We start from the raw sequence: 24,199 nt of genomic DNA on the forward strand, positions 1-24,199 counted from the left end.
CAAGAACGCTGACAATGGAAAAGGTATGGCGCGGCGGGGGGGGGGGGGGGGGGTCTTCCGTGTCTGTTAATGCGTTTCCCATGGCTCAGTCGAACCGCACCAGCAGCAGCCTATGATGTAGGCTATATTTTGACGCGCTGGAATTGCACCAACACCAGATTCACTGGTTACAATGCCCCAAAAGCCCCTCAGTTTTCGTCATCTTAGGCCTTGGTAGCAATGGCTTGATGCTGCGGGCTCCGGAGCTCCTAAGGGCTTTTCTCTCAACTATTCAATACTCATCCAGCTCAGCGTATAGTTGTCGAGGAGACGATAGCTGAAGTCTGGACATGATGCTGTCCTGCTAGCAGGGACGACTGAAAAATTCCTTTGTTTTTAAGAGAAACGTTATTACAACGAGACTCGTTGACTGACTACACTATTGTGTTTTTATCTATGCTAAACAGAAACACTTTTTAAATCGCTGTGATTTAAGGCAGATAAATCCTTGCTCATGGTCTCTGTGCTGGGCTCGAAACCATGCTCATTGCAATATTGCCTTTTCCATGACCAGGACCAAAGTGGGGCGGCCTGGCTTTTCCCTCGTAAATCCCTGCGAAGCATTGACTCGGAAATAATTCCTTGCACCTTCCGACCCATTGATAATGGCATGCTTCGATGTTTCAGTTCATTTGTGACTTTATTCATGTTCATGTCTAGCGTTCGTAGAATTATATACATGTAGTAGTTGTATCATGAAGCGTGACGCGTACTCATGTTAGCATTCAAGCGTTATCGAGCCACCGTAACTTGGAACAGCGGATGACATACAGAACCGTTGCATCTCTTATGTTGATTTCCCATCGCTCATTTTGAAATCAAACGACCACCTTTTGTTCGTAATCTATTTGCGTTATGTATCCCATCTACGGCTAACACCGCAACGATGTTACCACATCCTAATGTGTCCATAGGTCAGCACGAAGCCAGATGTGGTGAATTTATTACCGTTGAGTTGCTATCGTCAACATAACGTAGACTCTCGTTTCCTTAGTGTAGTTTTTCTTTTTGTATTCGTATCTATCTCGTAGTCTATCTTTTATATCGTATCTATCTTTTGTCATACTAATTACTAATTTAATGGTATAACGTACCAACGCAATGATGAGTAGCCGGTGAGCACGCCGAAGTACGTGCAGCACGTGCAGTTCTAAATGTCGTCCCCCCGTTCACCTGTACTAGTATTTGTGTACTTATGCTTCTTTGTTCACGATGTGTGCGCGTGGTCATAAAGTGTGAGGTCACTCTTCGATATGATTAGAGGACAATGAGCAGCATCAAAAAGCGGTAAAAGCAGAAAAACAGACTTCGCTCGCAAGCTAACAACATCAGATGGCTCTTGGCCGGTGGCTGGCTGGCAAGAGCGGCTATAGGCGTGTAGAGTGTTGATTTGCCCCGGCCCTGACTGCTTCTGTAGTAGAGACAGGTACTGCAAAAGTATGAGAATGAAACGACAGTCATAGACATTTGCAGACAACATTGATGTGCTGTGCTGTGCTATCCAGAAAAAAAGTAACGAAGGAAATATGGGCTTATGACACGTAAGTAACAAAGTCGTTACATATAATCATTGACATTATTAGTTTATAATATGTATAGAGCTGGTAGAAAGCCCAACTAGTCAAATAATACTCAATTTCAAACTATAAGATTTCAAAGCTGTGCTTTTCTTTTTCTCCAGTTTTATTGGCATGTAAAAACCACCGTTTGTTTCCTATAGTGTATAAAACGCGTCGTATAACGCCATAGTCAACACTGCAGCAGCAGCACTGCTACAAATAGCACCAGATATTGTATTACTCTATAATTGTTGAAATGTCTTGCCTAAGCCGATATCGTTGCCACCATCCAACGTTGTGCCAACTTCGTGAAGTTAACAGCTTCTGGCAGGCGGCGACTGAATGACGCGCCACTGTTTTCGATCAGGTACTGACTCGCTGACTGCTATTTACAGGCTCAACAGATTTTTGACTCCTCGGTTCATCTCGGTTGTGTGGTACGTTCCGCTTTACAGTTCCTCTACAGTGATTCCTAACTCGTATTTATGACAAAGAACATTCTTAATGTAATGTTAATTACTGTTATTGTTAATATGGGGAACAACGATTAAAAGTTAGGAGAGCGCTCGCAAAGATAATTTGAACCGCTACCATTTAGCTTTATTGGGCACATCTATAAAATGCATATATGCGCGTATGGAGTTTTTGCCACATACGGCACCGGACTATTAGGTAGAGAATGAAAGAATGAGCCAAACATAAGGAAGAAGCGGAAGCTTCACGTTATCCGACAGAAGCTATAAAGACGTTAGTTACTAATGAAAATTAATGTGGGATGTGTAACAACGAAATAGACAGAAGATCAAGTCGTTCTGGCAAAATTAAGTGGTGGTCTTCTTCTTTTACTACTACTACTACTACTACAGTCAAACTGGCTTCAAAAGAGCTTTCCCGCATATTTACCTCGTCTCACCTCGCGAGAACACGTACCAATGATACACTAAAAGAAAACGACATCTTGTACAAAAATGGCGGCTTCCACAGGTAAATTATTTCGTTGTTCATTCTATCTTACCACTTCCGCTACCGTACAGGGTCAACTGACTGCTACCTGAGACCGACCCCCACAATCGTACATGGTCAATCATGAACGTGCTTATGCTTCTCAATGTGCCCCCTATCGTAACGCTGTTATCGCTGTACTGCTGCAGCCGATACGAATACGCCTGAACGTAAGCGTAGTTGTTTTGTGAAAGGTAATTGCTGTTCCGAGACGAATCTTCGAGCCAGCGGCGCACTTCAGCTGTAAGAATACCAGTACTCGCCAATAAGAGATTCGTATATAACTATATACAGATGATCCAGTGACTGTGGTAAATAGAACCATGGCGCTATGTCTGTGTGTCTATTTTTATAGAGCAGAAATCTGCGCGGTGTTGTTCAAATTGGTTGGCCGAACTTGTTCTTCACTCAGACGCCAATGAGCGAACGCTGCTCGGTCTGCTGGACGCATCGACGCCCGACTACTACATTCTTGACTTAAACAAAGCCTCCTGCGGACACACGAACCGCCATTCGTTGCCATAGATTCGAGGTTCCGACGTTAATGAATGCATGGTAAAGGCATTGCTCGGCACTAGCCAAGTCCCCTTTCCTTTCAAGTGGTGTCAAAATGCGGGCATTGCCAGCAGAAGTGCGGAAGACACCTCGCTGACTGGTGGTCATCATAGCATGCCTCTGCTGATTCTGACGAACGAGTCATCTCAAGTCATACGCGCATATGTGAAGATAGATAGATTCACTTCAAAAGTATTACACATTGTTTCTGTGTTTCTTCGAGTCCTACTGGCGAGGCTCGAACAGAAAGAGCGCAAGTTACTTTGGATTTGTTGGCTAGTAAGTTTAGCTGAGGTCAGCCACAATTCGTGGACTATTGCTGCTTACCATAACGCAGGATGCGATTTTTGCTTGACTTGTGATGGTAAAACATGTAATATGTAACCGTTCAGAAGTTAGCAATAATTTTTTATTATTCTTTTAGTTCTCGTCTGCTGACGCTTAAATTCTAAGTATCGTCAAACAGCTTCGGGCTTGTAGAGCGGTTTAGCACACTGTAACTCTCGAGTATCAAAAATATTGAAAATAAACTGTGCAATGTAAAAAATCTGTGTGTATATATATATGTATCATATAGGATCAACTTTTTCAACGTTACGAACTTCTAAGTTGTAGCATTAGCTCAATTCCACAACTTACCAGCAGTAGTAGTAGTAGTAAAGAACTTAGAAGTTAGCTGTTTTCGTTATGTTATTATGCCCTATGAACCTAGAAGCTAATAAGGAGATATCTGTATCCTACAGATTTACTGTCTTACTGCTAAGAAGGGAAGGCATGTTGCCTTTGCAATATCAGCAGTCACTGCCACCGCCCTGATACGTAGAAGTAGACCTAGTCTGATTCTTGCTACGACATTTAAGATTGGGTTGGCGCCGATAGCCTGGAAGCTGAAGTAGATAGAATATAGTTATGTATAATTTAACGCAGCATAGCTCCTTCGTTGCCCCTCTGTTCTCGACACAGTTTAACGCACTGCCAACTCTAGAGGGGACGAAGACGGTGAATAATAATGTGTTAGAGTAGATCATTACTTTTGTGACCGGTGAACATTTTGTGTAAATCCGTAACTAACGCCAATTCTGCTCTTGGTGGAAACGGAAGAATAGACTTCTCTTAATGGATGTATCTTGGGCTAAGTATCTTGGTAGCGTATTCTCTACAAACCACTGTAGAGTCCAATAAGACTTCCGAGTCTACGAGAGGTACCCAGAAAGCGTCAGTGCCTTATAATTCTGTATTGTTTCGTCCAGAAAGGTATTGATCAAAGCGATAACACCTTCGAAGTATTCTACACTTGATAGAGGCACGCATTCGAGCTTCTTGTTACGAGGCAAGAATAACAGTTCACATAGAAAACGCGGAATACTAACAGATTGTTGTTTTGGGCTATCTGCTTTGTTGTCACAAAACGAAAAATGGTAATCGACAAAAGGTCATACATTGACGATAAAAAGATTGCATGAAGCGGCATTTCCAGTACAACTTTCAGCTCGTGGTCCTCGTTCTGATATATTCAAGAAATAGTCCTGTAATAGTTGTAAAGCGTGCCACCGACAAACATTCCTATGAGGATGTTTTGCCCGAGCGACTATCATACGCATTCCGCTGCATTGCTTCTAGGTAACAGTATACACGCTATCTTTTTACCGCGTTGTTCGCGCCGGCTAAGCTAGCGCTTTTGGGATGCTGTCAGGAATTCTGCAATTGCCACAATTTGTTGTCGGTACGGTTGGGGTATGATGACGGTGCCACATTTCCTACTCGCCTCGCCAGACGTTCTTGCCTTCTACTTGCGTCTTTTTGGAACTATTCAATGTCGCTCATTTTCCTTTCTCGAGGTCGTCGAATGCATAAAAGGACTTAAACAAGTCCTGGCACAACAGGGGTTCTAGTTGATGCCATTCAGTGGGTGGAAAACCCCACATCCTTTAGAATGCGGTCGATGGAAAGACTAGTCTACAGCGAAGCTAGTTGAAATCCACAGATTGAAGTATATTAAACAATTGCAAACGCTGCCAAAAAAGATGAAGCCATATTGGACTGAACGTGTGGTGAATACAGATCGTACGAATGGAATGATGATAACGAATTTCCACATTAAGATTGGGGATTGATAGAAAAGAAATAATTTCGGAGCACACATTTTATAGGATTGTCTCGAGTATATAAAATTGTGAGGCTAGCTCTTAAGCAAATGTTGCAAACGCACCTCTTACGGTCATCTTTCCCCAAAAGGCAGCATCTTTCACATGCGAGGTAATATTTTAATTGACTGCTTGATGTTACGAGTTTCGTTCAGCTGGTGGCGCGGCAGGATTGCACAATACGGCTGAACAATTAGGGGGATGAAACTGGGAAAAAGTGAGGAAAGCGTATGGACGGACGCTAATCCTGAAAATGTCGTGATCCACTCTAGTTTGTTCGCTTTTAAGCTCAACCGTCGCAGCTCTGTAGCAGACTAGAGGCTGTTTGTGTGAGAGATAAATCAATATTCTAAAGGCGAAGACGACCAAGAGGCAGCCCTTCGCCTGAGCCACCGTGCAATCCCGCTTCGCTTTGGATGTGTCGCTGCTTGACCACGGACTCTTATGGCGGGCGCGTTAGCGAGTTCAGCCTTTCTCAGACTCGAGGGGGACACGAGGTGAGGACTGGGCCAGACTTACCTTCCGCCTAAGCTGAATAATTTATCCTCATATATCTTATCAAATAGGATGCCAATAGGAAAGGGCTATTCAACGGGGGGCGCTTACCGGCCAACTTACTCGGGCTAACCTAAACTAATATTAAGTTATCTGAGGCTATACACATGGCTATCGGTAGTCACCATCCACAACTATTTCCACTAACTGCCACCTTAGAGAGTTCTTCACCCTCCAGTCGAAATTAATATATTCTTGTTTCCCTCTTCGCCTGCCTTCATATCCTCGAACCTGATAAAGTTTGAGTGAGTGGTTTAAAGTGTACTGAAATGTCTTGTTCTGAACAAATGTAGACCCGCTTGGGAGCTTAACATTGAAGTTATTAAAATCACTTTGAAAGAATATGCACTTTTTAAAGAGCCTATTAGTCAGTCTTTAACTACGTATCTAACTAAGCCTTATTCGTACACGGCCCTGCATAGAACACATAAGGGACCTACTTCGTGAGTCACGATTTATTTCAAAGTGTCCATGGAAATGCAATCTAAAGTACTTAAGTTTCTATAAATAAAAATCACCAATAAAGCAATATATACTCGGAACGAGCCGCGTTCCGGCCAAGAACTTCGAGTGATTACTGGTACGTACGGCCTGACCAAGCACAACCTATGTTTGTTTCATGTTCGTCAGAGCGCAAACAGACATCTGCGCTGTCTGATCGTATCTGTGTCCGTGTTAAATGTGACCGCCGGCTGCTTTGTCCACTAGAATGTTTGAAAGGGCTTTAAGAGGGCGTGGAAGGGTCGAGGAGCTTTGTGTACTGGTGCTAGCTCGGTTACACCCGGCAACCTTCGATTAACCACCACTGCTTCGAGTTTTACGTCCGGGTCTGCTCTTAGGCATTATATGAGCCCGAATAGCCCCCAGGGTTGCCTGTAGCGACCCTTCTGGATATGAAATGCCCTTTTCTCCTCCTCTAATGCGCTATCTCCACTAGGGGCATCAGCAGCTAACACCACTCCCAGCAGCCTAAGACCCTCATACGCAGCGTTCCTTAGACCACTTACCTAATCAAACCGTTAATACGCTGCTGAGAACGCCGCTCGACGCGGAGTGCTTGCTAGAGCCTTCAGGAAGGTTAAGGCAACGTGGGTGGAAAGACATAGCCTGCAGAACCTTAGCTATATTCAGATACTCGACGTTGCTCCTTTACTGTATCTGTTCTATTCCTGCTATAATTCTGAATGAGGTTACCTCGTTGGGGCGACACGGGCAACACCAACTACGACAATTTCGTCTCATGCATGAGCTGGTTTTGGCAGGCTTTTGTAGTGACCGGCTGGGGGTATCATGCAAGCATAGAGCGCTTTTTCTTATAAGGGCTTTAAGATTTAAAAGTCATTGAAGGACTTTGCTGTTAAGGAATTCGGTCGAGTAACGTGCAGTAAAAGGAACAACAATTGCAAAAGATAGATCCAACGACCATGGCCTGCATATTCGCTTGTATTAAGCACCGGCCATACGTATTCTTTACGTATGCGCTTGAGAGACAAAATCATCGATTTTTTAGGAATGAAACAAAAAGAAAGATAGGCTGATAAAAGAAAAAACGAGTGCATCGAATTCATAAATAAGATGGACTGTAGCACGAAGAAAGGGTCAGGACAAAACAAAAGCGTAGGAAAGAAATCATCGTCAGCATGCTGACGTAGTTCTTCAGGCTAATGCCACATACCATTATTAATGAAGATGACACCATTCGTTTGCTTTCCCTCTTCCACATAGCCTTTACACACATAACTAGCATTATCATTGAACGTACGCTGGTGCTTACAAAATCCATTTAACAGACAGAAGCAGTCCATTTCCTTTGTTTTTCTTTGCTTTGTATCGTTTTCCTATCATCTGCGGCGATGCCTAACTAACGTGGCCGCCAAAAATAGGAGATGTAACTTCTTCAATGAAGAGTTTTATCGCTTCACTCTGTTGGCCATGTACGCCTCTGACAGTGTGTGTATGTCCTCGTAGATCCCATTCACAACAAAAATACCTCTGTAGCCATTAGTATGCGAGGCCGTAAGTGGCTCTACAGAGCTAGCAGACATTATACAAACTACGTGGTGACCAACCGCTGTCCTTTCATGTTATCCACGCCTGGGGAAGCCCTTTTAATCGAAATCCCCTCAATTGAATTTACCATTAGCACGAATGCTACTCTAATGCATCCTTGCCACCGGCACTGCGTCTGTTTTGCATTTTGCACAACCTGACGACCTGAACCTATCGTGGGGTGCAGGTTTGCAAGCGGACGATGCAAGTGGCCGCGATGATCGATCAAGAATGAAGAATTTCATGATTTTTGATCTTATATTGAGGTTCATCACAACTTATCTGCTACAATATACACCGAAAGTATGTCATTGCTTTGGTCAGTTAGACAGAACACGTTTTGACTACACGTGTGCATATAGCGATTAAATGTTAATGGTGTCCATACCATTAATTGACAATAATATTATTATGATTATTTCAATAACGTTAAAGGTGTCAGCACATAAATAGGTAAAAATCGGTCAAGACAAGCTTGCATTAGTAACGGAACTGAGCCGTGGGGTTTGGGGAGCCAATGGTCATAACAATCGCTGACCAGGTGTCAGTAACCGTTCGAACTACAATCGGCTTCGCATAAATAATATGTGCCCCCTTTTATAACTATAATTCATACATACAGTAAATACATAAAACCTTATCAGCTTTAGTTTGATGGCCTGCTTCCACTTTCGCTAGTAGAGTTGAAAAGGCCGGAATCCTCGAAACGCATTTAGTACCACTTATCTATCATACAAAGAATTTTACCAGGGCCGCTGCCTTTGGAAACGCACCCCATCTTGAAGTTATGAGGATCTAGATGCAACACCTAGAAACGTGCGAGTTCGTCGGTAAGACGTCTAGGTAAGACAGAAGCTTTAGAACAACAGAAGAAACAGAAACAAGGAAATGGTGTATTTGGTATGTACATGTATAAATGCTTGTAAACCTCTATTCCATCTTACGCTAAGGCACGACCGAAAGCTTTTCGGACGATTCAGTGGTGCCTCGTATATCCTCGGCGTAAGAAAAGTACCATCTAGTCCATACAAAATAATGCAAAGCTTATCATTGAAGAGCTATTTGCCTCCCGTCCCGGACTTTCTTTCCTGAAATTCAGAGTTGCCAAAACAATTAGGCTTAGCTCATAAATAGGTTGGTAAAATTGGCAAACTATTTAATTGCTATGTTCAACACTTTCTACAATACAAACTATGGAAGATCGAAAGCTTTTGCAACAAAGAAGAAAATATCTTCGACAAATCGCTCCTAAGTATGACGTCAACTTGACCCTGTTTTTGATCTACGCATTCTTCCATGGACAAGTTTACGTTTGTAACAAGCAGCAGCTAAACCGTCATGTTCAATGTTTGCTTAATTTTTTGATATATCTTTTTTTTTTTTTTTATATATATATATATATATATATATAATATCGTTTAGTAATCGGCTAGATATAACGGTGCTTTGTCTGGGAACGCCGCGCACAATCTATAGAGACTTCAACAGAGCTTGTGACATGCGTAAATCAGCGAAGTGTGTTAACATCGTGTAAACTTTACCTTTTAAAGCACGTAAACGTGTAAACAAAAAAAACGTGTAAACAATACCTTTTTGGGTGCGAATTTATTTACGGCCTGACTAGCATATGTCGGTGGCCGTTATTTCAGACAATGCATCCTTCGAACGGTGCGCCGAGATCGATACCATAAGCCTACGTCCTATGTCGTGTAACTGTAACTACTTACTGTGGTGTGACATAAGACCGCTATTTAGCGATAGAAAGCCATAAACGCCACCCTTTACTGTATATATGTTTGTGTGTGTAAACCATCAAGTCATTTGCTCATAATTAAACTCGTCCCGTATCTAGTTTCTGTGAGAGGCAGACAAAGTCTAGCTGACTAAATCTCACAGTGCGTATGCAACTTTTAATTAACCTGTAGGAGAGCCGCCTGCTAACATATACGCGTAGTAATGTGGTCAGCCCAGAAAATATGTTCCCTCTATAAATATATCGTATAGGGAAATTGAAATGAATATGTCTTTGTATCGTAGGGTTTCTTGGACGGCTTTTTTTTTGGTCAACCTAATATGTGATTTATTCACCTTCAAATTATTTAATAGTTATTACTATAGAAAATTTATTAGGTATTAAAAAACTCCTGCGGTAACCACGTACGTGTCTCTACTTAAAATTTCATCCCACAAAGAAATGCTTCAGTTAATGCTTTCAGTATAAACGTAACGTTTTGTTTCCACATATGTGTAGACAGAATACGAAAAAGAGGCTCTATGCCTAATTGTTATGTGCCGGACATAACAATAAGAAACATATCAAGTGTTCTTCGATCCTACAAGCATTTTCTGCAACAATTCTGAGTTGTGTCCTTCGGAGATCTGGTTAATATAGCGTCAAAGTGGATTTCTTCATGTTAACTTTGCCAGAAGGTCCGCAACAAAGCGTGATCAATGATCTATGTTAATTTTTTCATTTTCTATGGAATAGGTGCGGTTGCCATTGTAAGAGCCGGAGCAAGCATCTGTTCTCGAAGAGCGAACTAAATTTAATATGCCAACATGTTCAGTGTCAGCGATCTGATCCAGTCATATAAACACTCCGTTTCCCTGCGTATTGTGCGGGATGCTTACCGTTCCATGTCGTCTTTAAGATAAAAGTCTATACCTGCAGGCATTTAGGCGTTATGATGACGTTGAATGGACGCCAGGCACCGTTGATTTCGATGGTCGGGAAAGCCCGGGTAGACGTTTTCCAGGGGCGCGCCTATTTTAAAATTGATCGATTCAAACTGCCCCTTTTCTGCGCCTTCGCTGGCGTCATTTTATCGCCAACTTTTCCGCAATGCTGACCCTTTAACCAGTTTTTCATTCTGCCGGCAGTCCCACCCTTACGTGAGTTCCCAGCGTTCACTACCATTCAGCGTTTTTTCTAGTGACGTTCTCGTCTCCTATCACTGGCTCTTAAAAGTGGCCCAATTCGATCGGACTGGTCATTGCAGAAATCCGCTGTTAAGCCCTCTGGGGCCGTAGTTCACGTCGAAGTGGTAGTGGCGGCGTTCCTTTCGGAATCGAAAGTCATATCAAGACAGTCGTGGTCTGATCTTGCTGTGCCGATGCCTGAGACTTGGTCTTTTTACCGTCATAGGTTAAAAGGAAAAACGATCTGGTAACTTTACTAACTTTACAAAAATCTCAATGAGACATTATGATCAAACTGATGTCGTAAAAGTTAACAGCCTATTAGGATTGTATCATATCCAACTGCAATAATGGCTGCAAAAAAGGTCAGCCGTTAGTAGCTGATGAAGTTTATCGTCTCGAAACTACATCGCTGCTCGGTCTGATGCTTCATGTTTTCGACCGGCTTTTTCTTTATACAGTTATTTTTTAACGGAATATATCTGGCAAAAGACAATAGAACGATCGATGAAGTGAAGCCTTTCGTACACTTGATAAATTAGTTAGCGTCAAAAGTGATTTGTCTATTTTGGCTGAAGCATCTCTTAGAGGAGATATTGCAAGGCAGCTTCGAATTATTACAAGATTCAGTCAATTTTACTTTCTAATCTTATCAGTCGGTTATCGTTACGGGACGTGAATGCATCCGTTGTTCGCAAAGCGAGAAATATGTGGGGATTGATTTATGCCGTTCATTCGTTTTTCCTGTTGCTCACTTACCCTTTGTGAGGTTTCGACCCTCCAGCGTCATAAAAGTACCTTACGATAAGGCAGGATCGATTAAGGAAATGAGTGCTCTACAGGTAGAGTACAGTCGGACCTGATATTTGGATCACTAACCGCAATTTTTGTGTATTCTTTTGTGGAACAAGCTCCCAGAGGCGTTCCTGTATAAATCACGTAGACATCCTGCATGTGTACGCATTAGCTGCTTCAAACGTCGTAGTCGGCAACAACGGAACCCCGATTTTCATTCTAGTCTCGTGCACAATTCAGCTTACTTCAAATAAGCGAGGTGGGTCGCACCGCTCGATAGAATCGCCGCATAGTCGTATAAAACGGGTCACAGCGCTCAAGTTAACGTTACTGGGGGCAGTGTAATACCTAATGGACGATTGTGAAAGATATTCGATTTCGCTTGCCTACGCCAATTGAAGTTAGGCAAATTGTAAACAAAATCATGATTAAGCCATGCCTTAAAGATTCGGTACAATCCGCTCCCGTTGTTATTGTAATTGAGCTTGTCTGGCTAAGGTGCTCTTTCAAATTCAGAAGTCAATGATGAGAAGTTACAATGCGCTTGGCACGCGTCTATTTGGGAGAAAGTGCCTTCCTGAAAGCTAAATGGCCAGTATTAATAAAATTAGTAAAGGAGCGAAAAGAGCATTTACTATTTAGGAACGGAGGGTTGTCGTGTGGTACGGCGCTGCAGCTCGTAAAACGCAAAGTCGCACTTGTTCTCGAGGTATTCTGAACGCTGTACGCTCACTGAGGACCCATGTTCATCTTTTTTTTTTTTTTCGGAAGGATCTGTGTTATTTAGTAGAGGTCGCGTACCGTTCACGATAAATACAACCAAATGCAGTCGCTGCTAATTCTGGCGGCCTGCCTTGGGGAGTGTACTGAAGTTCCCCTCTCCATTAGCAGGAGCACTGTGAAAATTGGACTTCCGTGTGATTTTGATCTTGTCGTTGTTCTTGACGGTCACAACTAAAACAACCAATAATGACAAAGAAGGCATGATGCTTTTTGCTGCTCGTTATTGTGGTAATGGCTGTCTTTGGCAGTTTGAGGAGTTGCCCCTTTCAGTGTTCCCTATCTGGTCACCACAACGCTCGTCGGCAGCGTCAGAAATACTGCCGTACTGCGCTTCACAGAAGAGTGAACAAAGGCTGTTTTTGACGATGGTTACTAGCCTGCGAGCTTTTGGGCTCACGTTCGCTGAAATCTGTGTGAAGCACTAAAGGTACCGCGGTCTTCGATAGGGTGCGGTTGTCGCCTCACCGATGGGTCAGCTTGCCCCTTTTTTCAGTCTCTCTGTCAACAAATAACGAAAAGCTCGTGTGCCAGTCTCAGTCATGGATTTCAACGTTGGATGACAACATTCATCATTTGGAACAGCGTATACACTGACTATTGTAGCTTAAAGGAGAATTTCGATGCAAAACTGGTAACGAATGAAAGAATCAATTCTACTATTATTGAACGCACCTCGGCCAAATAAATAGGGCAACAATTTGTGCCTTTTAGTCAATATAGGTTCAGAATGAGAGCAAAACTGTGATCAATGAATGAAGGAACTTGCATTGCATTTTCTCGATGAGCCTTATTGAAGCTTCGATGATTCTAGCCTTTGTTTTTCGATACGTGTGCAGTAATATATAGAATGTATGATTTTATTTCTTTTTATTACTGGTATTACTAGTATCGTTGCAGCAACACGTAAGATACTAGTTTTCTTCCACTTCTTCTATAATTAACGTTTCGGAACGCCTACGAACCAAGACTTCAGAAAGAATATCATGTCTACTGGGTACCACATTTTTTTTTAAATATTGACATTTATTATGTTTAAGAGTTGACTTTATAAAATGCTGTGAAATTTTAATTCTGTATTTAAACCATTTTCCATTAGCGCTGTCCAGCTAACACCTGTTTTGATAAAGTAGGAACATCTACAGAGCGTAGACGGTCGAACGGGCCGTTGCATTTAAACAATACTTCTGCTACAGGTGGACTAAATGGCATCCGCGATCAGCAGGTGCCTCGGTTTTCATCAGTGACAAGCCTTCGTTATGGCGGCCGCGGAGCCTCTGTAGAAACATACTCATCTCATATTTGGGGGCGACATGAAGCAAACCGTACGTGGATGGGTTCGTCAAAGCGAATCTGCAATGCAGTATGGTGAGGTGGGTATGACCCCACTGGAGCATGCCACTGCTAGTCACCAAGGATGATAGCAAGCGTCGCCGGGGAGGCCGTACTACAAATAAGTGGCACATCAAGGTAGTGGGCTGCAACATGTACATATGAAAAAGCGGGTATAGGTCGAGGGGTAATGCCATCGGATACCTTTCTCTAGTGGCGGTATCTCATAAAGGTGGTAGCCGATGCACGGTGAAGTAAACAGTGCGAGTGGTGAACGAAGGTATATTTGATGAATTGTATGGCGTATGTAGCTCAGCTTGACCTAGTTCGGTTTTCGGTGAGGTCTGTTAGGGATCTGATGTGGACGGAGTATTCGTCGGGAGAAAGCAGTCCCATATAATCATTTGCCTGCAGGAACAGACGAACGCTATAAGCAACGGCAGAGAGAAGGGGGCTAAAGCCGTCGCATACATGGCGTTCAGTGATTTGAATATGCAAAAGGCATGACGCAGAAGAATAGACTATACATGTTACGTCGTCACAAACTATGTCAGCTAACCTTCCTCGTAGTACACCTCTGAATCGATGCGTTTTACATTTAAGGTCCAACATTGCACCAGTGCATACACATGCGCGCACGCACACCTTATTACAGGATGAAGGGTAGTCTACCACGACGGGCTCTGACAACATCTGTAACTCCTATGCATGTCAACAACGGGGACGGATACGAAAAGATCGCAGGCCGACAAAGTTGGCTCGATCCGTTCGTAAAACAAAGCGCTGCAGCTAAGAATATGGTTCCTGTCACAACTGAATATAGGGTAGGCGGCGAAGGTTTTTAGATATTTGGCTAAGCTATGGCTCGTTTATGCCCATGATTCCCTTTTATTTAAAAGACTTTACGTTTCTGAGATTCAGGTAGGTTCTTCGTATGATTAGAATAGGTGAAACCCTTTTCCGCTCTCCCAAAACAGGTTCTCCCTTAAGGCCTTCTAAAAGCCCCACGTTATATAGCAGCTCAGCCGGTTGGCTTCGGTCAGCTTTTATGTTTGCCCAATGGGGCACTCGATCATACCTTTTGCCAACTGGATTGGACCATAGAAATTTTAGTTTGAGGGTGCGTAGCAAACGCCTAAAGATGTTTAATATCGACATGAGCCTACACTAAAGCACATGGGGAGTTGTGCCAGATTTACAGAGTCCGGTAGCGTGGCCTTCCCGCTTTGACATATAGTGTACGTGTAGCGTAAAAGAAATCTTATGGGGCTAGTGAAATAGCGGACCAAGGAAGGAGGGAAAGCAAAAAATCCGCGCTGGAAAAACGTGATCGATCCTATGGAAAAAGCACCATGATTTCCTTCAAAAGCGGGCAAAGACAAGAGTCGAGTCAACGGACGAAAACTGAAAATTTCAAACCTACACTAATTTTAAGCAGTCGACGGCGAAACGGCAATATGGGGTGGATTAGTACGACAAAAACTTTTTGATGGCCTTCGCACTTCTGTTTTTCTTGACATCGGCCTCACTTTTGGGATTATGGTTGCATCCTAATATGCTGCGTGTCCATGTTATTCCATACTATGGTGAACGAAGTCTCATACGTTCTGACTCACGGAGAGCGACATACGTTCTCGAGGTTGGTAGTTTCCTGGAACTCACTTGTGGCAAGTTTAAACACTATGGAATTACTGCTCACCGATACTGAGAAAACTGTAGGATGGAATTGGCGAAAGCAAGAGAATGCGTCACAGTTCTATATAATTGTAATAATAACTTATTAGAGTTTTGAATTGCGCAGGAAATTCAAATAATCAGAACGATTTTAACCGCTTAACTAAAGTTCTGACAGAAGAATTTTCTCTTGCGGTTCCGCTACAGCTGCTGTTGTTTCTGCTGTACGTGTAGCTGGCATTTAAGCGGCGTGTCCTAGCTTTGCTCACAAGAAACTGAAAAAAGGCCAAGTTGTTAATGAAAGCATGCAACGATCAAGCGCGGCAATGCACTAAATCTATGCAAATTAGTCCTTTCGCGCGCAATTTTCAGGTCCATTTATTGCTATTGCTACACAGCCGTTACCTACTTGTACTCTTCTGTGCCACGACGTACATAGAAGGTGAAGAGGCAAAGAACCGTGAAGAAGTAAAAAAAGGAAGGCTCAATAGTAAAATTTTTGTCTGTTTCTCTCTGTTCCAGGTAAGCGACTCACCCTGTTCTGATATGCGGAAAACCGAAGGACCATTTTCGAGCGCATTCTTGTTAACATCTTTTGCACTGTGTTATGGTCATAAAAACGATTGCAGGTGGTTGAGGGAAAAGGACGTCAAAGTTAACAGCAATAAAACAAACATATTGACCTTTTGCTCGGCTGCTTGATGCCGATTCGCCAATTCCTGGTGATGATAATGATGATGAGGATGTTGATGGTCACTGTAAAAAAAGACGACGAAGGAACAGCGGAGCCGAGCTTACAGGCAGCAATCTGCGTTTAGCCAGTTGACGGTGGCGCTGTCGGTTAGAAGAATCAATTTTAGGTAGAGATTTGGAAAAAAACCTTTGTTTTCCTACTAGCCAAAGACTCTCTTTCTCGCAGGTCTCCCTTACTGCCCGTCCCTGCTGCCCCAATATCCTACACTAGCTCCAATCAACACTATGAACAATAATGACACTTAACTGAAGAAGCTCGCCGGGGTAGAGACAGGGAGATAACACACGGCATCACTTGGTGCAGTTTCAAATAGAACTAAGAGGAGGAGACATGGCACGAACAAACTGGCTACAGAGCTTCATTCTAGTGCCTCCGTATTATAGATTGTGGAAGAGAGAACTGTGGTTTAACAATGCGCTTGTTCTTGAAGGTTCTTTCACAGTTGTTTGTCTAACCTTAAAGTGTAGCGATGGTCCGTCGGGTCAGTACCCAGTCTTTCTTCCATGTGAAGACTAGAGACTTACTACATTAATTATACATATTATGTTCTATAAAAGATAGAAAGTTATTAAATTTATAATTATTTGATATAGAAGCATTAATAAATAAAATATAGTTGTTTAAGAGTGCACTAGCACGACGTGAATAGTAGCAGTCTCTAGATACAGAAGGTGGATAGTTTGTAAAGGTTCGTAGAACTGAAAAGCGTTGAGTGTTCAATTTAGGTCAATTCTATTTGCAATAAATATTAATGGTAGAGACAGAACGCCTGCAAATCTTCGCATTTCCCTCCGGTTGAATATTTACCGAACTGCCATTTTGGGAACTCGATACATTTTGCCATACTGTCGCCGTCTATCTGCTATGCAATACTTAGTCGATACCAGCTAATGGAGACAGGAATCGTACAGATCTCTAAATGCTAGAGACCATAGAGTCTATGCGTCTACTCCGTATGCATCATGCAGTCAAGCTGTCGACCAGTCGACTGAATTTAGTAAACCGAACAAGAAATCAGCTCAGAAAACCCTTTACGTGTGTGGACTGCAGTTCCACACAAGTAGGTCCTTTTCATCCATTTTCCATTGCCCCTATCCAATGCACCGTCAAGTGACTGCACCTCTAGCCAAGTGATATGATGTACACCTTCATTAGCTGCTCTCTGACGATACGGATCCCTTGCCAGTACTCCTAATACTAATACTCCTAGCCAGGCTAAAATCTGTCTCGTAGGAAAGCACTTCGCCGATCGTTCGGTCGTTTCCTTGGTCATTGGACTCACGCGGCTGCAGCAGTACGGACGCCACCGCGTAAGGGGGAACTAAATGGCTAGGGAATAATGCTCGCTTTCTGCGCTAGACGTTCATGGCTCAAGCTCTATGTCACCGCTAGCAGCAGGCTAGAATATAAGATTCGTTGCCAGAGTGCCATAGTGGTTCATGATTGTTGAGGTGATCAATAGCTGATATAGAGGCGAAGTCGCTGTCGCGTACGATAACACTTGACTTGAACGGTAGAAGAACGGTTTTTTGATGAATGATTGGTAAGTGATATCATCGGAAATGTCGCGGAGCACTGGGCTGGATAGACTTTGTTTATGGACCTATAGAAGGCGACACGGTTTGTTCTAGCTAGGGTCGGTCGCGAATAATAATCAGCTCCTTAGTGTAAGATATGCAAATACAAGGATTTACGTATTTAGGATTGCCTACCTACGAAGGGGGAAGAGAACCTTTGAAGCAAACAACTTCAACGCATCTACACTTCATAACATCGTGCTAACATTGTGAGGTGGTTACAACCACTTTAGAATAGATAGGCCTATCCGCTATCCTTATGAGTCCCACCAGGTGTAAGCTTCTGGATTTCGCAAATAAACTCGTGTTCGACCGGCAGGGTCAGATTCATACTGCCTTCCACACGACCACATACCCAACACAGTAGATTGTATATATTTATAACCAATATAATCTACTGTACATACAACTGAAATAGTACAGTTCCAATACAGTTGGGTTCTGATGAGGAATTATCGAATCCTCTATCTTCCTTGGTCGTCTGAGCTTTAGCTGACTATGTGGGTCGCGATAGCTGAAGAAAGTGGCCAGTACTTCACCACACATATACATGCAAAGCCGTCCGCAAAGACACGGGCTCATAGGACGAAATGCCGTGCGGCTCACTTCCCTAAACCCCTCTAGTCCCTTGCCGCTTACGCGGGCGGGCACCTGACTTCATGGATATTAACAACGCTAGCGCTGGACCCTTTGTGGCTTCTGAACATTATCGCGGCAGCGACTGCAGACAGGCAGACAAACAGACAAGCCTAGAGATCATATGCTCCTCTGGTGCGGTTAGGGAGATTGCCTGGCTAGAATCAAAAGGGAGACTGTTCTGTTCAGTGGATGCTTGCAGAGGTTGCATAGTTTACTAGGGATCCCGGGCTTGCTGGCCATGTACAATGTACACCAGTACGGGTCTAGCGTGATTGCAATCGTCCGGCCACTAGTGGGGTGTCCAGGGACAGTGAAGCGAGTATCGGCAATACCGAACGAATGCTGTCTGCTGGAACTAGCTCCTCCTGAGGGCAGTCAGCGGGCCTGAAGATAGTCGTGTGAGAGAGCAGAACGAAAAAGAGACAAATGGTAGAGATAATAAGATTCGGATGGCAAACGGAGCGGCCGTGGGTGCTGCCTGCCTCTCAGAATGAATATGGATGGAAAAGGCTTTCTTTTGTCAAGGCTATAGGACAAAAATAAGAGCACACAGTGAAGAAGCGGGAAGAAAAGGAGACACCACGAGGATCTAGAGAGCTCGCACTAGTCGGTGGTGAATGGGGCTGTAAAGGGCCGGACGCCCTATAGTCTACACAGCTGTGGGATAGAGTTGCCAGACAAACACGGATACAATACCGTAGTACATTGGCTTGGAGAGAGTAGCGTTGAAAGTCGACGACAACGACGGCCACGTGTGTCGTCTGTGATGAAGACTTACTGTACAATGCTAAGCTGTGTGTAGAAACGTATGAATCACGCGCGAAGAAGCTACGCGGAGAGAAGCTAGCTCATGACGGTTCTTGGATGCTTTATTACATCAGAAATAGATATATTTATAGAGGAGGCGCACGAGGCGCAGTAGAAGCTCAGAGCAATCTAAATTGCCAGGCTATATATCAGTGAGACGGAAGAAGTAGGAAAGTGAAAGCGGGTGATTTGGCGTGCACGTATACCTGACACATGAATTATAGTTTAGGCTATTTACGCTGAAGTTAAAATCTTTTACTATGAGATCGCATCGGTGCCGTGAAATTGAATACACAGTTATAGTCAGCCTCGCACTACTCGAGCAGTATATTTATAAAGAAGAAGGGTTAATGACTTACTACGTAAGGAGTTGCTTTGTTGTCTAGTCGTGTTATGTTTCGCATAAAGATGCTAAACCGATTTTCCTTTTTTTCTAATCATTGTCTAGCAGAGTGCACACTCAAATGAGACACTAGTCAGCCAGATCTGGTCTCCTTTTTTGCTATACATTCTACTCAACAAAAAGCAATAAATCTATCGGTTGAAAGAAAAGCTCAGCTTAACTTTTCCTTTTTTCCACCTAGTTCTAAAGGTGTGCCTGTATTCTACTAACTTCTGCGTTGTTGCCGTGCCCCTTGACGGCGTTCGAATTTTTGCAGGGTCGAACAAGGCGAGACTTTGTTGAACTGTCAGAAACTCGATTACTCTACGGCGCTGCTGTGACAACAGGACCTGATGTGTTCCCCGCTAGTTCTATTGGTTCTGTTGTTCCCTGTCAGAATCTCTAATCGTTCTAATATCTGTTTCATCCTTTTTCTAATGCAATATTAACGCCTCTCTTACGAGGGTCAGTACCCAGTCTGGCTGTGAGTTTTCATCGACTTGGGCGAACGTGTGTTGCAGACCGGCAAGCCATTGAAGCGTTGGTCAAAGGGAGGTGTAAAGCAGGAGCACATATGTTTTAAAAAAAAACTCTGTGCATAGGGTAGGCTAAATACCGCGTTTCGCACATAGCTGTGTGTTTTTTTTTGTTCGGCACTTTTAGGACATAGAGCCTGACAAAAGAAAGCTAGGTAGAACTATATATGTAAAGGAAAGCGTGCTTATTGAAAGGTGGATTTGGAGCTTTACCTTATTCTAGTGGAAAGATAAGGCTTAAAACAGACGTCTAGCGGAGTTTGCAATAAGCGACAAAGCTCGAACGGAAACAAACGAGACGGCTATATATGACGAATTGATGCTGGAGTTACAAGAAATGAGAATCGATCAAAATGTATGACGTTCCATGCTAGGCGATATTATATAGTTTTACGTAGCCGATTCTATGAGCGTGCTCCAAACAAGCTCCAAAAAAAGCAAACGCTTCATGAGACATCATTGAGTACACTTTATCAGAAATAAATACTTTACATAGTGTTAACATTCGGCACGACATTAAATAAAGCCCGTTATGCTGAAAGTAAACTAATAGGACATTTATTTACTGAATGCTAGCGCCCAAGCAGGACAAACTACAAGAATAAATACAAGTAAGCCTTGTCCAATTTAAATGCCAGTAGTGCAATCAGGATCCCAAAACGTTCGTGTTGCGACGTCTGCGTATTTATTCACCAACCGATTGATTCACTTTGGCTCTATGTTGATTTACTGCCACCGCCGACTTTTGAAGTTGTTAGGAGAAATAAGCCCGTAGGAGCTTACAGCACAGATCTTCATCACCCATAGACACGCAGACATACGACTCGTATAATGTCTACGGTGTCTCGATCGGGATTTACTCTAGGCGCCGGGTCGACCGCTCTATGTACAGTGGTTCTAGTACGTGCATTTGACGTGGTCCTATAGATGTTTATCCATTGCCCTGCCGCTCTCCCTAATCAAGTAGGCCTTCGAATCGATGTTGATAGCCTTGCTCTATGACCATCTTGGGACAACTGAGGATACGAGATCGAAGCAGTAGCTATGCCTATTGCTGCCTTGTTTGGGTCTTGCGTTCTACAGTCGCGGCTGGTAAGTAACAATGCCAAATCTCACGACATTTGAATTTCATATTTAATGATAGGGAGACGTAATATGTTCAAGTTTAATTATGGCTACATCAAATGTCAAAAGCATGTTGATCGCAAGCCTTATAATTACTATGTGATCGGGTCTTTATTATGAACTTGATGCGAATACCACGCCCGTACATAGTTAATAGGAGGGACTAGACGACCATTTCAGACCACGCACTAATCTGGTCCAAAGGCTGCCGCTATTTCAGGTGACAATCAATTTGACGAGTAAAATGCCCCATCAGGTAAACTGGTATAAAGTTTAGAAGCGAAAGAAAGAAAACGAAAAAGTCATCTTGCAATTAAGTTGAGAAGACGTTGAAGAGCGGCCACCACATCAAGCGGTACAGCGTAAGCTTCATTGCCTTTCTTGAATATGAAGCTGTGGCCATGCGGTCTATGTCGGTCGAACGCATTCATACGTCGTACCGCTTGCGCTTTTTTGTGGCCGTCAGTGAGTTCTGTGAAGATCGTTGGCCAGCGAAGGAACATGTTACTGGAAATTAATGGCTTTGCCAGCTCTTTAGTGTGTTGTTGTTGTGGTCGTCGTCGTTGCCTTCACGTGCGTTCCAAACCAGGGGGAATCGAGAGCGGCGCCCAACGGCATTCGTCTGTTTGCCGATACCAGCAGCAGCAGCAGCAGCGCTAGATAGCACACGATCGCGCATACCCATAACAGGCCCGACCAGTCTTCCACGGCCTGACTCGCCAAGTAGAACAACATCTAAATATATTGTAATATCTGTGTTATTATAATGCTCAACGCGACAGCAACGATATCGAAGGCGACGGCAGCAGCAACAACGAGACAGGGTCCTGCCTTTTTCTGGCGACCTCTGGCAGTCCTGCTACTGCAACAGAAATAACAACAACTATCAAGGAAGCGTGAAGCACCAAAAGTAGAAAAATAACAGCCATAACAGAAGCTGCGGCACTCGCGAGAGCAGACAGAAAAATAATGTTAGCATAAAAAATATATAGAACATCTATGCATTTTAAATGATGGTAGCGATAGTAATCGTGTATCCTGCGCCTTGTCTGGATGTGTTCCTATGTAAAAGCTGAACGAATACAGATAGACACAGAAAGAACGACATGTTAAATATGAGTAATTAAATGTTTAAGCACGTGCGTTGCATCGCCTATTGGGTTGCATCTCAAAATATCGCCGATTTTAACATATGTAGTAGCTATAAGCATTTGCGCGTTGGCTTTCCCGGTGCCTGTGATTCACTGTGTATGTATGTGTTTACGTAAGGATACCGGTATGCGTGGCTGTTTTCGGCCGTCCTTCCGCCCACCTTTGACTACGCGATAATATTAAGTTACATGTAAGAAATAAACACATTTACCTAATGTGCGGTCATTGTAATAACTGTATGTTAGATAGGGTCTAATATTACGTAAGTTAATCTCCGGACTGGCTTAGCAGACCGCACACACGAATAGCTAGACGAACAAGCCCGTAGGCACAAAGTGCAGCAAACGATTGCCCCGCCATCGCTTCACAAAGATTCGCGAATCACAACAATTCAAAGCTACATAAACGAGTATAATGCCTTAAGTATAGGTCATACGTCACCGATGGGCAACGGGCGGAATAAAGTATTACATACACAACGTAATGCGCTCGACCGAAGACGTCCGAATAATTTACGTGGCTCAACCTAGATAGAGGAGGGAGCCAGCAGAAAAGTCAATTCTATGTTAGCTTGTCCTCGTTCATTTTTCGGTAGCGTCATCATTTCGAGTCAATTTTACAGTACGTGGGGTACTTGCGACCTATCGCTGCCAACTGAGTGGAATCGCGGCATGTGGCTAGAAGCTAGCAATTTCACGTCGGAGCAGAATAGATTAAATGTTTATGCAGGATATGCCCTGTTCTGCCAAGCCACGGCTAAATTATAATACGTGTGAAGTAAATGTTTGTGGGGCAACAGGATGGCTTAACGATGATGCCCTGTCAATGCAGACTAACCATACGAGTAGCTCTGCTCTTTTTTTCGTATTTGCGCCAGCTGACAGCAGAACCGCGAATCGCAGAATTGCGTGGCCTCGGCGGCTGGTGTCATAAAAAGTATTGAAAACGCGCACCAAGGGCTTAGAGGGAAAAACAGAGAGAAACAAATAACCTCGCTGAAGGATTCGGGCCTCGGCACCTTCTGGACCCAGACGACTCGAGTACTTGAGCCCATTTAGTTCGAATGACTTTGGGCTCTGCTGGACGACATTACTATTCCTGTTGCCTGTGGCTGCGCTCTCTGGAACAACTTGTTGTGAGGATCCGGAAAACTCTCTGAGGAAATAAAACGGGAAGGAAATCATGCTGAAGCTGCCGTATGAAAGGGGTTACAGTGTGCGCGGCCCACTGCCATTAAGTGCGATACAAGAGTTGAAAAACGTTGATTGCGCCAGCCAACGTGGGTTAGAATCGAGCCCACCTGTTTGAAATTGGAGTTGAAATTATCTAATATCTTCAATTGCCACCGAATATGGGCAAAATATTCGAAGCATATTGTGGTATTGGCAACGTTTTTTTTCTTTCTTTTTTTTTTTTTATTGACGTTTACGTTGCCGTATTTATTTCTTAATATGACAGTAAAAGTATCACGCAGGCCAACGCGTGGAAGAGGTCCATATACTTTACAGAATACTTCTATATGGCCTGATAAACCCGTCAGCTGACGTTCTCAGCTAATTTAAAATAACGACTAGTGTTTTTAGTTACGTTGGCGCCCATTTTGTCTATTTATTCTGTTTACGCGACGATGCTTTATGCAAAATGGTTTCAGGAGCTCCGGCATAGAAGTTGCGGACAGAGGCAATTGACTCAGGCAAGCTAATTTTGCTATTCTAAAAGACAGGGAAACCCTTAAAGGCGAGCCGTATTGTTAATTGATTATGGATGCTTTAAGAAGCGTTACTATGGGCCTGTCGGCTACGAAGAGTTAGTTGGGTAAATTGG

General features: G+C 43.4%; 1 protein-coding gene across 11 annotated transcripts in view; it reads left to right on the plus strand.

Moving 5' to 3' along the window:
• The window catches only part of LOC111248627 (tyrosine-protein kinase transmembrane receptor Ror-like), a 240,468-nt gene that overhangs the window by 80,057 nt on the left and 136,212 nt on the right, over positions 1 to 24,199 (plus strand). For 3 of the 11 annotated variants that reach the window (XM_086988074.1, XM_086988073.1, XM_086988072.1), the window contains one exon: positions 15,926 to 16,263. The exons of 5 other annotated variants lie outside the window; for them this stretch is intronic. The gene's annotated coding sequence lies outside the window, so the exon portion shown is untranslated. Of the gene's footprint in view, positions 1 to 13,847; positions 13,868 to 15,925; positions 16,264 to 24,199 lie in introns of those variants that run through there. 3 more of the 11 variants (XM_086988077.1, XM_086988075.1, XM_086988078.1) reach the window with 2 other exon arrangements.

Source organism: Varroa destructor, unplaced genomic scaffold (assembly GCF_002443255.2).
Source record: "Varroa destructor unplaced genomic scaffold, Vdes_3.0 BEIS01000004.1, whole genome shotgun sequence".
Lineage (NCBI taxonomy): Eukaryota > Metazoa > Arthropoda > Arachnida > Mesostigmata > Varroidae > Varroa > Varroa destructor.